A 14570-nucleotide genomic window follows, 5' to 3' on the forward strand; every position below is an offset into this window, starting at 1 on the left:
TCGACACACTGACCCCCAAAGGCCTCAATGCGGATTACCATTTTATGCCATTTATTTAATATCCTCTCTCCTGTTCATCTAATGTGTTGAAGGTGATATTGACAATATACAAGCATTTGTTTCTCTTCAAGTCAACTAACTTGTTTTTTTTCTCCTTTTTAGATGATGCGCACCTTCCATGTTCCGGTTATGCCCACCCATACACCTGTCACACAGCACCTAGGACCTTCTTTTTGACCACCTTGCAAAAAAAATTTTTTATTTTGGTACATGATTGTGTCCTTATATATTATGACCATACAATAAATATTAATTTTAATTGTTATTCACATTTCCTTGACTTTACCTTCAACATGGTGCGTTGTGTATTGAAACTCTGAGTACCTAATTGCCCTTCTGCAGTCTGGCATTTGCTATATGCAGCGCCTCACTACGGTGACATGTTACTATTGAAGTCCTTTTGCTATGCATAGTATGGTACGGCCACTGTTAAACGGAATAGCCTCTTATGTTGTTTCTACATGGACCTTGCGCCGGACGCGGTGACGTCATTTCCTGACGCTCGCTGTCTTGTGGAACGCACCTACGTCGGCTGTCATGTGGTGGCATGCTCCCATGCGGCGCACGTGGTGACGTCATTTTTCCGATGTCCGCTGTCACGCTGACTGCATTTACTATAAGCTGTCACTGGTTGACATGCCCCCATGCGGCATCCCGTACCAGGGTTACCTCCTATGTGTCATTGCCCCCACATACGTCACCATGAGGCTTCCATATACATATCTATGCTATTGTGCGCCGTTTATCCCGGCTGGTACGTCATGATATGTACATGTGACCCTTCATCTTACCCAGTAGCTTCTTATATATGTGTGTATATATATATATATTTTGGCACCATATAGTCATTTGCGGTTACTTTATTATGCAATACTGCATCATTAGTACATGTCTCTACATACACACTGACTGCACTAGGGATAGGTTTTTTTCTTGGTTGATTGGTTACTAGGCAACTCCCTATTTACTGCAAGCTGGATGTGACATCACAAGGGTGGAGCTCCGTTCACTACTTCCTTATCACTATGCTATTTAAGAGCTAGCTGTTGTACCCTGTGGACATGCGGAACATGGACTCCATACCTTGTTTCATCTGTTTTTTGGTGCGTATCATCTTGTTTTTTAGTATGTTCTCTTTGGTTTTTATCTATGTAAATATTTTATGATATGTATGTACGTTGAGATATTTGTTTAGTGTTTACACACTTTTGTTATTGTCTTTATAGGCTTGAAAAAGACCTTTACAGGTCGAAACGTCGCCTATTTTTAAACTATGAAACAATAAAGCATGTTCCTTTAGACAAGGAGTTTTTTTGTGCATCACTATATGCTGCCACCTTTTCTGCTATACATGTTTCCCCAAGGGGCTTCTGTCCATAGCCCTGTTGGTGGCTCTGCATCTATCTAACTAGATTTTTTTCGCTACAGAGAACTAAGATTCTCCTCTATTTAAAAATACTATTTTTCTCTAATTTGCCTCCCCCCTAGTATTTTACTCTGGTGGGGTAGAGTGAGTGCCGTGGTCTTTTGCTTACAAAGATGGTATTACACAGGAAGAAATCAGAGTGCCCAACCATGGGAGAGTTTCACCCCGCCCACGAGATTGGCTTCGGCCCAGAATTCATGCCCTAGTCATGTGTATTTGTGCCAGATAGGTAAAACACTGCGATGGGAAGACTTTGTGCACCCATAGTATAGGCAGATCCCTGTAACATTCCTGTAGCAAAGGTATAAACAGACCCCAGTAACATTTCTTTAGTAAAAGTATAGGCGGACCCCAGTAACATTTCTGTAGCAGAAGTATAGGCAAACAAACACCAGTAACATTTCAGTAGCAAACGTATAGGCGGACTCCAGTAACATTTCTGTAGCAGAAGCATAGTCAGACCCCTATAACAGTGCCCAAACATGGCAGACTTTCACTGCGCCGAGGACATAGGCCTCTGCCCACACCCTTAGCATTCGCGGGCATAGAGCCGACTCCGATGCTAGTACAGCTGTGAACGTCTCATGAATGCAGTAATGCTCCTCTTGTTTGGCCCAAACCAGTGCCGTGGATAACTGTGGTAACACGAGAGAAAATACATGTTGCCCAGTGCTGATCCCATGACCCCAAGCAGGAGGAGGTGGCATTACAAGGCCAAGAAACCATGACCAGGACCCGCTATAGTCTGTGTGGGAAGTATGTGAGCGGGTCCTGGGTCAGGCTCGGTCCCAGCCTCCACCTTGTGTGACCCAAGGTGCCACGAGTGACATAGCAATGGGAAATCCATGTGTCCACACACCATTTATTCTGTGTAGGTGTCGGATACTTCAATCGACAACGCAAGGGGAAAGCCATCTGCACTCTGCACCCTACCCAAGTCAGTCAGTGTATTTGTGCCAGACAGGTAAAACACCGCTATGGGAAGTTTTTGTGCACCCACAGCAAAGGCGAGTACAAGGAACCCAAAGACAGTATTAAACATGAAGAAATGACAGTGTCCAAACATGGCATACTTTCACTGCGCTTAGGACATAGGCCTCTGCACAAACCCTCAGCAATCGCGGGCATAGAGTGGACTCCGATGCTAGTACAGCTGTGAACATCTCATGAATGCTGTAACGCTCTTCTTGTTTGGTCCAAACCAGTGTCTCAGATAACTGTGATAACATGGGAGAAAATACATGTTGCCCAGTGCTGATCCCATGACCCCAAACAGGAGGAGGTGGCATTACAAGGCCAAGAAACCATGACCAGTACCCGGTATAGTCTGTGTGGGAAGTACGTGAGCGGGCCCAGGGTCAGGCTTGGTCCCAGCCTCCACCTTGTGTGACCCAAGGTGCCCTGAGTTACATAGCAATGGGAAATCCATGTGTCCCCACGCAGATAGCTCAACACTGCAAGGAGAAGACTTTGAGTTCCTTGGGCTCGCCTATGCTGTCAGTGCACAAAGATGGTATTACACAGGAAGAAATCAGAGTGCCCAACCATGGGAGAGTTTCACCCCGCGAATGACCTTGGCCTCAGCCCACAATTTATGCCCTAGTCAGTCAGTGTATTTGTGCCAGACAGGTAAAACACCGCGATGGGAAGACTTAGTGCACCCATAGTATAGGCAGACCCCAGTAACATTCCTGTAGCAAAGGTATAAACAAACACCAGTAACATTTCAGTAGCAAACGTATAGGCGGACCCCAGTAACATTTCTGTAGCAGAAGTATAGGCACACCCCTGTAACATTTCTGTAGCAGAAGTATAGGCAGGCCCCAGTAACATTTCTGTAGCAGAAGTATAGGCAGGCCCCAGTAACATTTCTGTAGCAAAGGTATAGGCAGAGCCCTGTAACATTTCTGTAGCAGAAGTATAGGCAGACCCCAGTAACATTTCTGTAGCAGAAGTATAGGCAGACCCCAGTAACATTTCTGTAGTAAAAGTATAGACAGACGCCAGTAACATTTCTGTAGCAGAAGTATAGACAGACCCCAGTAACATTTCTGTAGCAAAGGAATAGGCATACCCCTGTAACATTTCTGTAGCAGAAGTATAGGCAGACCCCTGTAACATTTCTGTAGTAAAAGTATAGACAGAACCCAGTAACATTTCTGGAGCTGAAGTAGGCAGACCCCAGTAACATTTCTGGAGCTGAAGTTTAGGCAGACCCTAGTAACATTTCTGTAACACAAGTATAGGCAGACCCCATTAACATTTTTGTAGCAAAAGTATAGGCAGACCCCTGTAACATTTCTGTAGCAGAAGTATAGGCAGACCCCAGTAACATTTCTGTAGTAAAAGTATAGACAGACGCCAGTAACATTTCTGTAGCAGAAGTATAGACAGACCCCAGTAACATTTCTGTAGCAAAGGAATAGGCATACCCCTGTAACATTTCTGTAGCAGAAGTATAGGCAGACCCCAGTAACATTTCTGTAGTAAAAGTATAGACAGAACCCAGTAACATTTCTGGAGCTGAAGTAGGCAGACCCCTGTAACATTTCTGGAGCTGAAGTTTAGGCAGACCCTAGTAATATTTCTGTAACACAAGTATAGGCAGACCCCATTAACATTTTTGTAGCAAAGGTATAGGCAGACCCCTGTAACATTTCTGTAGCAGAAGTATAGGCAGACCCCAGTAACATTTCTGTAGTAAAAGTATAGACAGACGCCAGTAACATTTCTGTAGCAGAAGTATAGACAGACCCCAGTAACATTTCTGTAGCAAAGGAATAGGCATACCCTAGTAACATTTCTGTAGCAGAAGTATAGGCAGACCCCTGTAACATTTCTGTAGTAACAGTATAGACAGACCCCAGTAACATTTCAGTAACAGAAGTATAGGCAGACCCCAGTAACATTTATGTAGTAAAAGTATAGACAGACCCCAGTAACATTTCTGTAGCAGAAGTACAGGCAGACCCCTGTAACATTTCTGTAGCTGACGTTTAGGCAGACCCCAGTAAAATTTCTGTAGCAGAAGTATAGGCAGACCCCAGTAACATTTCTGCAGTAAAAGTATAGACAGAACCCAGTAACATTTCTGGAGCTGAAGTAGGCAGACCCCTGTAACATTTCTGGAGCTGAAGTTTAGGCAGACCCTAGTAACATTTCTGTAGCACAAGTATAGGCAGACCCCATTAACATTTTTGTAGCAAAGGTATAGGCAGACCCCTGTAACATTTCTGTAGTAAACGTATAGACAGATGCCAGTAACATTTTTGTAGTAAAAGTATAGTCAGACCCCAGTAACATTTCTGTAGCAGAAGTATAGGCAGACCCCAGTAAAATTTCTGTAGCAGAAGTATAGTCAGACCCCTGTAACATTTCTGGAGCAGAAGTATAGGCAGACCCCTGTAACATTTCTGGAGCAGAAGTATAGGCAGACCCCAGTAACATTTCCCTAGTAACAGTATAGACAGACCCCTGTAACATTTCTGTAGCAGAAGTATAGGCAGACCCCAGTAACATTTCTGTAGCAAAGTTATAGGCAGACCCCTGTAACATTTCTGTAGCAGAAGTATAGTCAGACCCCAGTAAAATTTCTGTAGCAAGAGTATAGGCGAACCCCTGAAACATTGGTGTACCTGTCACAAAATTGTCAGGAGCCGCAAACGTGGGCATAAAAGGGGCTCAGGTGCCAGCACTTCTACACATCTCCACAATGCAGCAATACTCTGCGTGGGAAGCACGTGAGTGGGCCCAGGGTCAGGCTCGGTCTCAGCCTCCACCTTGTGTGACCCAAGGTGCCGCGAGTTGCATAGCAATGGTAAATCCATGTGTTCCCACACAATTCATTCTCTGTAGGTGTCAGATAGCTCAATACCGCAATGGGAAGTCTTTGAGTTCCTATGCTGTCGGTGCACAAAGATGGTATTACACAGGAAGAAATCAGAGTGCCCAACCATGGGAGAGTTTCACCCCGCCCACGAGATTGGCCTCGGCCCAGAATTCATCCCCTAGTCATGTGTATTTGTGCCAGATAGGTAAAACACCGCGATGGGAAGACTTTGTGCACCCATAGTATAGGCAGATCCCTGTAACATTCCTGTAGCAAAGGTATAAACAGACCCCAGTAACATTTCTTTAGTAAAAGTATAGGCGGACCCCAGTAACATTTCTGTAGCAGAAGTATAGGCAAACAAACACCAGTAACATTTCAGTAGCAAACGTATAGGCAGACTCCAGTAACATTTCTGTAGCAGAAGCATAGTCAGACCCCTATAACATTTATGTAACAGAAGTATAGGCAGACCCCTATAACATTTATGTAACAGAAGTATAGGCAGACCCCTATAACATTTCTGTAGCAAAGGTATAGGCAGAGCCCTGTAACATTTCTGCAGCAGAAGTATAGGCAGACCCCAGTAACATTTATGTAGCAGAAGTATAGGCAGACCCCAGTAACATTTCTGTAGTAAAAGTATAGACAGACCCCAGTAACATTTCTGTAGCAGATGTATAGGCAGACCCCTGTAACATTTCTGTAGCTGAAGTTTAGGCAGACCCCAGTAACATTTCTGTAGCAAAGGTATAGGCAGACCCCTGTAACATTTCTGTAGTAAACATATAGACAGACCCCAGTAACATTTCTGTAGTAAAAGTATAGGCAGACCCCAGTAAAATTTCTGTAGCAGAAGTATAGGCAGACCCCAGTAGCATTTCTGTAGCAGAAGTATAGGCAGACCCCAGTAATATTTCTGTAGTAAAAGTATAGACAGACCCCTGTAACATTTCTGCAGCAGAAGTATAGGCAGACCCCAGTAACATTTCTGTAGCAAAGTTATAGGCAGACCCCTGTAGCATTTCTGTAGTAAACGTATAGGCAGACCCCAGTAACATTTCTGTAGTAAAAGTATTGGCAGACCCCTGTAACATTTCTGTAGCAGAACTATAGTCAGACCCCAGTAAAATTTCTGCAGCAAGAGTATAGGCAAACCCCTGAAACATTGGTGTACCATGAGTGTAGGCGAAGGCTGGAAAAATTAGTTAGATGACACTATAGACGAGGGCCAGAAAAATTAGTGTACCAAGAGTACAAATGTACTCCTGAAAAATTGCTCAACCAAGAGGGCAGGTGAAACCCATAAACATTTTTTTAAGACACAGCTCGCTGTTGCTTAATTTGTAACAGAGCCTGGAGGCAGCCCTGTTAAAAAAATCGGTTTATGTTAAAGTATCAATACTTTTGAAACTTTGAAAAATTGTAAAAAAATTGTAAGCAGAGCCTTTTGGGCCGCACAAAAATTGGCAGTTCAGCGTGATGACATGATGTTTCAGGAGGAGGAGGAGGAGGAGGACTAATATCCTGATAGAGATTAACATAGCTAATTCCCCCCTTTTTTCCGGTGATAGAGAATGCTTTTTTCTCCGGTTGCAGTGAAAAGAATCTTTAGGTTCCACTGCTCTCCGCCGGTGGAGAAGAGAAGTCTGGGGAAATCCAGGCTTTGTTCATCTTTATGAGTGTAAGCATGTCGGCACTAGCAGTAGATACGTGGGTACGCTTATCCGTGATGATTCCCCCAGCTGCACTAAACACCCTCTCTGATAAGACGCTAGCGGCAGGGCAAGCCAGCACCTCCAGGGCGTGCAGCGCAAGTTCGTGCAACGTGTCCAGCTTTGACACCCAATAGTTGTATGGAGCAGAGGCATCCCGGAGGACGGTGGTACGATCGGCTACGTACTCCCTCACCATCTTTTTACAGTGCTCCCTCCGACTCAGCCTTGACTGGGGAGTGGTGACAAACTCTTGCTGGGGAGCCATAAAGCTGGAAAAGGCCTTGGAGAGTGTTCCCCTGCCTGCGCTGGACATGCTGCCTGATCTCCGCGTCTCCCCTGCTACTTGGCCCTTGGAACTGCGCCTTCTGCCACTAGCGCTGTCAGATGGGAAGTTTAGCATCACTTTTTCCACCAGGGCCCTGTGGTATTGCATCGCTCTCGTACCCTTTTCCTCTTCGGGAATGAGAGTGGAAAGGTTCTCCTTGTACCGTGGGTCGAGAAGGGTGTACACCCAGTAATCCGTAGTGGCCAGAATGCGACTAACGCGAGGGTCACGAGAAAGGCAGCCTAACATGAAGTCAGCCATGTGTGCCAGGGTACCAGTACGCAACACATAGCTGTCCTCACTAGGAAGATGACTTTCAGGATCCTCCTCCTCCTGCTCCGCTTCAGTCCAAACACGCTGAACAGATGAGAGGCAAGCAGCATGGGTACCCTCTGCAGTGTGCCCAGTTGTCTCTTCACCCTCCTCCTCCTGCTCCTCCCCCTCCTCCTCCTCCTCCAAAACGCGCTGAGATATAGACATGAGGGTGGTCAGGCTATCAAGCGACATACTCTCTTCCCCCGTCTCCTGTTCCAACCGCAAAGCGTCGGCCTTTATGCTTTGCAGCGAACTTCTCACAAGGCATAGCAGCGGGATGGTAACGCTAATGATTGCAGCATCGCCGCTCACCATCTGGGTAGACTCCTCAAAGTTTCCGTGGACCTAGCAGATATTTGCCATCCAGGCCCACTCCTCGGTAAGGAATTGGGGAGGCTGACTACCACTACAGCACCCATGTTGGAGTTGGTATTCCACTATTGCATTACGCTGCTCATAGAGCCCGGCCAACATGTGCAGCATAAAATTCCACCGTGTGGGCACGTCGCACAGCAGTCGGTGCTCTGGCAGATTAAACCAATGTTGCAGGGTCCTCAGGGTGGCAGTGTCCGTGGTGGACTTGCGGAAATGTGGGCAAACGCGGCGCACCTTGCCAAGCAGGTCAGAGAAGTGAGGGTAGTTTTTCAGAAACTGCTGAACCACCAGATTGAAGACGTGGGCCAGGCATGGCACGTGTGTGAGGCTGCCGAGCTGCAGAGCCGCCACCAGGTTACGACCATTGTCACACATGACCATGCCCGGTTGGAGGCTCAGCGCCGAAAGCCAGAGGTCGGTCTGCTCTGTCAGACCCTGCAACAGTTCGGGGGCCGTGTGCCTCTTGTCACCTAATCTGATTAGTTTCAGCACGGCCTGCTGACGCTTGCCCACCGCTGTGCTGCCGCAACGCGCCATACCGACTGCTGGCGGCGTTTTGCTCACACTTCTTAATTGAGTGGTAGAGGTTGCGTAGGAGGAGGAGGGGGAAGGTTAAGGTTTAGGAGGTGGCATAGTATAGGAGGGGGCATAGACCGCCGCAGATACCAGCACCGAGGTAGGACCCGCTATTCTGGGTGTGGGTAGGACGTGAGCAGTCCCAGGCTCTGACTCGGTCCCAGCCTCCACCAAATTCACCCAATGTGCCATCAGGGAGATATAGTGGCCCTGCCCGCCAGTACTTGTCCACGTGTCCGTGGGTAAGTGGACCTTCCCAGTAACCGCGTTGGTGAGGGCACGATTAATGTTGCGGGAGACGTGCTGGTGTAGGGCTGGGATGGCACACCGGAAAAAATAGTGGTGACTGGGAACCGAGTAGCGCGGGACCACCGCCGCCATCATGTTTTTGAAAGCCTCCGTTTCCACAAGCCTGTACGGCAGCATCTCCAGGCTGATTAATTTGGCAATGTGCACGTTTAAAGCTTGTGCATGCGGTTGCGTGGCGGCGTATTTGCGCTTTCGCTCCAATGCTTGTGGCAGTGACAGCTTAACGCTGCAATGAGAGACATTGCTGGATGGGGTGAAGGACAGTGGAAGTGAGGGTGTGGGTGCAGGCCGGGAGGCGCTCATGCCTGTGTCCTGAGAGGGGGGTTGGATCTGTGTGGCAGGTTGGGGCACAGGGGAAGAGGCAGTGGTGTGACCTGGAGGGGGTGAATGGCCTTCGTCCCACCTTGTGGGGTGCTTGGCCATCATATGCCTGCGCATGCTGGTGGTGGTGAGGCTGGTAGTGGTGGCTGCCAGGCTGATCTTGGTGCGACACAGGTTGCACACCACTGTTCGTCGGTCGTCAGGCGCTCTCACTGTCAGATCCACAGCATCCACAGCTTTGAACACCTAGCCCTCTGCATAGAGGCTTGGCGCGAGGGGGTGCTTTGGGAAACAGTTGGGGGATTCTTCTCTCTGGCCCTGCCTCTACCCCTGGCCACTCCACTGCCTCTTACAACCTGTCCTGCTGCTGCACTTGCCTCCCTCTCTGAAGCCCTGTCCTCAGTAGGCTTAGCAAACCATGTGGGGTCATTCACCTCATCGTCCAGCTGCTCTTCCTCCAAATCCTCTGTGCGCTCCTTCCTTGGACTTACTGCCCTTACTACTACCTCACTGAAAGACAACTGTGTCTCATCATCATCATCCTCCTCACCCACTGAAAGCTCTTGAGACAGTTGCTGGAAGTCCCCAGCCTCATTACCCGGACTCCGGGGACTTTCCAAAGGTTGGGCATTGGTCACGACAAACTTCTCAGGTGAGAGAGGAACCAGTTTTTCCCACTCATGGCAGGGACCCGAGAACAGTCTGCCTGCTTATCAGAATATGTCATGGAGTGAGGAGGCTGGGAGGAAGGAGGAGCAGCAGCCAGAGGATTCAGAGTTGCAGTCCCTAAGCCGGGAGTAGTGGACTGCGTTGAAGACTGGGTGGTCGATACATTGCTGGATGCATTTTCGGCCATCCACGACAGGACCTGCTCACACTGCTTTGTTTGTAATAAAGGCCTACCACGTGGACCCATAAATTGTGATATGAAGCTGGGGACCCCAGAAACTTGCCTCTCTTCAAATCTCGCAGCAGCCGGCTGTGATTCACCTGGACCAGGAACTCGGCCTGTGCCCACACCCTCGCTTGGACGTCCGCGTCCACGTCCACGTCCTCGATGCTTACCCCTACTCCTCATCATGGCGGATTAAGAATAGAGCAGGGCCCAAATAAATTACCGCACTGTACAGCACTGACAACTGGGCCTTAATTCACCGCACACACAGACTTGTAGATAGTAGAGGTTCTATGCTGTAACTTGAAAAAAGGAACCCGCTGTCTTGCGCTGATACCTAGGGGTAATTTACTGCTCACAGAGACTTGTAGATAATAGAGGCTGTGTGGAGTTGGAGAAGACTCTAAAGCCAGTGGATAGTGCTAGTAACTGCGGCTATCTCAACCCCACCAACGGAAATGGTATTGTGAGACGTTCTGCACAGCGGCAGAGCTGAAATACTTTGCAGTATTACAGTACTGTTTAGCAGTGAGACCGCTGTCTAATTTCCTGCAGACGGAGAACGGTAAAAATGAGGTAGTTCGCAGCAGGCTAGGAATAATTTGAGTGCACTTTCACGATGAGAGCATTATTGTATGGCATGGCAGCCAGAAAAAAAGTCTAACTGAAAGGCTGCAAACAGGCCTAGCTGCGTAATGTAAAAATGGAAGCACTACTACTCCCAGCAGGCCCCAAGTAAAATGCACACGGTCAGATGTCGCCCAACGAAGGAGCTTTGTGGTTTTTGCACGGAGGAGACGGACTGTATAGTGTATATAACTTTCCCTCTAGAAATGGCTGTGGCCCCAACACTCTGCATCTAATTCACTGCAGACAGAGAACAGTAAAAACGGAGTAGTACACAGCAGGCTAGGAATTATTTGCGTGCACTTTTTCAGTGAGAGCGGTATTGTTCGGCACTGCAGCCTGAATAAAAATTTTACTAAAAGGCTGCAAACAGGCCTAGCTGCGTAATACAAAAATGGAAGCACTACTACTCCCAGCAGGCCGCAAGTAAGATGCACACGGTCAGATGTCGCCCAACGAAGGAGTTTGGCGGTTTTTGCACGAAGGAGACGGACTGTGTAGTGTATATAACTTTCCCTCTAGACGTGGCTGTGGCCCCAACACTCTGCGTCTAATTCACTGCAGACACAGAATGGTATAAATGAGGTAGTACGCAGCAGGCAAGGAATTATTTGCGTGCACTTTCACGGTGAGAGCGATATTGTACATCACTGCAGCCAGAAAAAAGTTTAACTGAAAGGCTGCGAACAGGCCTAGTTGCGTATTACAAAAATGGAAGCACTACTACTGCCAGCAGGCCCCAAGTAAAATGCACACAGTAAGATGTAGCCCAACGAAGGAGCTTTTGACTTTTTGCACAGAGGATAGGGACTGTATATAACTTTCCCTCTAGAAGTGGCTGTGGCCCAACGCTCTGTGTCTAATTCACTGCAGACACAGGACGGTATAAATAAGTTTGTTCGCAGCAGGCTAGGAATTATTTGCGTGCACTTTCGCGGGAGAGCGGTATTGTACTGCACTCCAGCCAGAAAAAAATATTACGAAAGGCTGCTGCAAACAGGCCTTGCTGCGTAATACAAAAATGGAAGCACTACTACTCCCAGCAGTCCCCAAGTAAAATGCATATGGTGCGATCTAGCCCAACGAAGGAGCTTTTTGTTTTTTGCACGGAGGATACGGACTGTATAGTGTATATAACTTTCCCTCTAGAAGTGGCTGTGGCCCAACTCTCTGCGTCTAATTCACTGCAGACGGAGAACGGTATAAATAAGTTTGTTCGCAGCAGGCTAGGAATTATTTGAGTGCACTTTCACGGTGAGAGCGGTATTGTACAGCACTGTAGCCAGAAAAAAATTAAACTGAAAGGCTGCAAACAGGCCTAGCTGCGTAATACAAAAATGGAAGCACTACTACTTCCAGCAGGCCCCAAGTAAAATGAAAACAGTGAGATGTAGCCCAACGTAGGAGCTATTCTTTTTTTGCACAGAGGATACGGATTGTATAGTGTATATAACTTTCCCTCTAGAAGTGGCTGTGGCCCAACGCTCTGCGTCTAATTCACTGCAGACAGAGAACGGTATAAATAAGTTTGTTCGCAGCAGGCTAGGAATTATTTGTGCGCACTTTCACGGTGAGAGCGGTATTGTACTGCACTCCAGCCAGAAAAAAATATTACGAAAGGCTGCTGCAAACAGGCCTTGCTGCGTAATACAAAAATGGAAGCACTACTACTCCCAGCAGGCACCAAGTAAAATGCACACGGTGAGATGTAGCCCTAAGAAGGACCATTGGGGTTCTTGAAGACAGGATCCTACACTACCACTTTCCCTATCTCAGTAGCACTTTCCCTATACTCTGTATAATAGACTGCAGACTGAGAACGCTATAGCTGTAATGGCCTGCACAGCCCGAGATGAAAAAAAAAAGTGCACTACTGCTCCCAGCAGCCACAACAGTAATGCACGTCGTCAGATGTAGCCCTAAGAAAGACCGTTGGGGTTCTTGAAGACTGGATCCTGCACTAACACTTTCCCTATATCAGCAGCAGCTCTTTCCCTAATCTCTGCCAGAGTGTGTCTGAGGCGAGCCGCTGGTGGGACCGCTTTAAGTACTCAGCGGTCACTTGATCTCACCAGCCACTTACTGCAGGGAGGTGGGATAGGGCTGGCACGTCACAGGAGGAAGTGGTAATGCCTTTCATGCATGTCTATTGGCTAGAACATGGCGCTAAACATGCGTGGAAGGAAATGGAATTGACTCGAGTACCGCGTGGTGCTCGACTCGTATAATGAGCATCTCGAGTACCCTAATGCTCGAACGAGCATCAAGCTTGGACGACTGTGCTTGCTCATCTCTAGTGCACACACATACTCTAGTAAAGCAATGATTCAATCATGACGAATACCACTATTCTTGATATTTCTTATTGCTAGTTATTCGCTTTCAATGAAAACATGATGAATAACATTTGAATAGAGATGAGCGAACACCAAAATGTTCGGGTGCTCGTTATTCGGAACGAACTTCCCGCGATGCTCGACGGTTCGTTTCGAACAACGAACCCCATTGAAGTCAATGGGCGACCAGAGCATTTTTGTATTTCGCCGATGCTCGCTAAGGTTTTCATGTGTGAAAATCTGGGCAATTCAACAAAGTGATGGGAACGACACAGCAACGGATAGGGCAGGCGAGGGGCTACATGTTGGGCTGCATCTCAAGTTCACAGGTCCCACTATTAAGCCACAATACCGGCAAGAGTGCCCCCCCCCTCCCAACAACTTTTACTTCTGAAAAGCCCTCATTAGCATGGCATACCTTTGCTAAGCACCACACTACCTCCAACAAAGCACAATCACTGCCTGCATGACACTCCACTGACACTTCTCCTGGGTTACATGCTGCCCAACCGCCCCCCCTCCCCCCCACAGCGCACACCAAAGTGTCCCTGGGCAGCCTTCAGCTGCCCTCATGCCACACCACGCTCATGTCTATTTAGAATTGCGTCTGCCATGACGAGGGACCGCAGGCACACACTGCAGAGGTTGGCACGGCTAGGCAGCGACCCTCTTTAAAAGTGGCGGAGCGATAGCCCACAATGCTGTACAGAAGCAATGAGAAATAGAATCCTGTGCCACCGCCATCAGGAGCTGCACACGTGGGCATAGCAATGGGGAACCTATGTGCCACACACTATTCATTCTGTCAAGGTGTCTGCATGCCCCAGTCAGACCGGGCTTTTTAATTCATAGACACAGGCAGGTACAACTCCCTATTGTGAAGTCCCTGCCGACCCACAGCATGGGTGGCTCCCTGGAACCCACCGGCGGTACACAGAAATATCCCATTGCATTGCCCAACACAGCTGAGGTAGTAATGTCGTGCTTAATGCAGGTGGACTTCGGCCCACACTGCATGCCCCAGTCTGACTGGGGTTCTTTATAAGTGTACAGATGTAGTAAAAACTCCGTGTGCACCTACAGCATGGGTGGGTGCCAGGAAGCCACCGGCGGTACATAGAAATATCCCATTGCATTGCCCAACACAGCTGAGGTAGTAATGTTGTGCTTAACCCTTTCCAATCCAATTTGTATATGGTTTTCCTAGGGGGCTTACTCTTTTTCTGCCGTTATACAACGGCGCTATATGCTGGCTAAAGCCAGTACTGCATGAGCTGACACGTAGGATAGGCTCCGACAGCAGAGAGGCTGGCAATATACAGTAAGAGAACCCCGACGGACGTCTACCAACAACGGAGCTGTACAGCCTTAAACCCTAATGTCTTCACAGGTCACACAGTGGACTGGAAAGGGTTAATGCAGGTGGGTTTCGGCCCACACTGCATGCCCCAGTCAGAC

Source organism: Eleutherodactylus coqui, chromosome 7 (genome assembly GCF_035609145.1).
Source record: "Eleutherodactylus coqui strain aEleCoq1 chromosome 7, aEleCoq1.hap1, whole genome shotgun sequence".
In the NCBI taxonomy this organism is placed as follows: Eukaryota; Metazoa; Chordata; class Amphibia; order Anura; family Eleutherodactylidae; genus Eleutherodactylus; species Eleutherodactylus coqui.